General features: G+C 41.3%; 1 protein-coding gene across 1 annotated transcript in view; it reads right to left on the bottom strand.

The window, feature by feature from the left end:
• Positions 1–1637, bottom strand: part of RNF17 (ring finger protein 17) — a 109871-nt gene that overhangs the window by 107950 nt on the left and 284 nt on the right. The gene's annotated exons all lie outside the window — the stretch shown is intronic.

Here is a 1637-nt window from a genome sequence, read left to right as displayed (position 1 = left end):
CAACAAAGAGTAGCCCCTGCTCACTGCAACTAGAGAAAGCCCGTGCGTAGCAACGAAGACCCAACGCAGCCAAAAATAAATAAATAAATATTTATAAAAATAAATAATAAAAATAAATTTTAAAAAAGGGTACCTATGAACTTATTTGCAAAACAGAAGTAGAGTCATGGGTGTAGAAAACAAACTTATGGTTACCAGGGGATGGGTGGGAGGGATGAACTGGGAGGTTGGGATTGACATATGCACACTACTATATATGAACTAGATAACTAATAACCTGCTGTATAGCACGGGGAACTCTACTCAATACTCTGTAATGGCCTGTATGGGAAAAGAATCTAAAAAAAAGAGCGGATGTATGTATATGTTTAACTGATTCACTTTGCTGTACAACTGAAACGAACACAACATTGTAAATCAAATATACTCCAAAAAAAAAGACACCCCCCCCCCCAGCCTTAATGATTAAGACATTGGCAAAGACAGAAGCCAGGGCAGAAGTCAAATGCCACCACTGTCACACACGCGACCCATCTAAAGATCATTTTCACAAACTTCGCATGTATGAAGGGAAATACCATAATCCTGACTGAAAATCTAATACCAAGATTTTAATACTCTAAGCAGAACTTTATCATAATAAACATTATAGCTATGTCACTTCAAAAGGCTGTCATTTTAAAAGGCTTCGCAAGAAAAAGGGAAAAGTAGCTAAATAAAGTTAGTCATCATTTACTATAAAATTATAGTGTTCCTGCTGATTTATATTATAATAATTGCATTCTTCTGATAAAAAAGAGCTTTAGTTTTTAAGCCAAGGAAACATCTTAAACTTTCTTACAACCAAGCTAAATTTTAAAGCTCTATTTAAATTCCAGAGATAATGTTACTAAAGAAATCAAAAGGCTTTTATAAGATTTCTGATACTGTACAAGTCGAGATAATGTGTGCTGCATTACAGCTCACAAAGCACTTTGACAATTCTACATGCAGAGGCACCATCTTTCCAACTGAGTACTTCTCAGCACCACAATACAAATGTATGAAAGAACCAGCGATTTTAAAAACGTACGTTCTAAAACTCTATTCTGCAGTACTACATCATTCAAATAATGGAGATGTTCTACGTAACAGCAGCGATCGAAATCCGGGCAGGAGAAACTTGCCTCTTTCCCCGGAAAACACACCAACTTTCTCTACACGCTCAGGTCTCCCAAGCGGAGTCCGTCCCGGAGAGACTGAGAAAACTGACTTTCGCTCTGCAAGTACAAAGATGTGACAGTCACACAGGGTGACAGTAAGGCTTTCCGGCAGCTCCAGGCGCTGACAGTCAACAACCCGCCCCGGCAGAAGCACAGCACTCTAAGGCCTGTTAGGTGCCGTTCAAGTAACCTGAACCTGTTTTCAGCGGAGGAGAGTCTCGGTGGGCGGGTCACGAGCGCACGGTGCCCCCGACGGCCCAGGACAGAAGAACACAAGACGCACAAAAGTGACGCGCTACTTTCCAAACAACGCCTGAAGCAAACGGAGCAACACGCCCCCCGCCCGTTTCATTACCACATTTCATTACCACAACAAGAGCCGCACAAGAAAATCACGTGTCGTTGCTGCTTTACCACAGGATGACGGCCAAATTC

The sequence above is a fragment of the Neophocaena asiaeorientalis genome, unplaced genomic scaffold, assembly GCF_003031525.2.
Source record: "Neophocaena asiaeorientalis asiaeorientalis breed wild unplaced genomic scaffold, Neophocaena_asiaeorientalis_V1.1 scaffold897, whole genome shotgun sequence".
Classification (NCBI taxonomy): Eukaryota; Metazoa; Chordata; class Mammalia; order Artiodactyla; family Phocoenidae; genus Neophocaena; species Neophocaena asiaeorientalis.
This window is presented reverse-complemented; position numbering and strand designations above follow the sequence as displayed.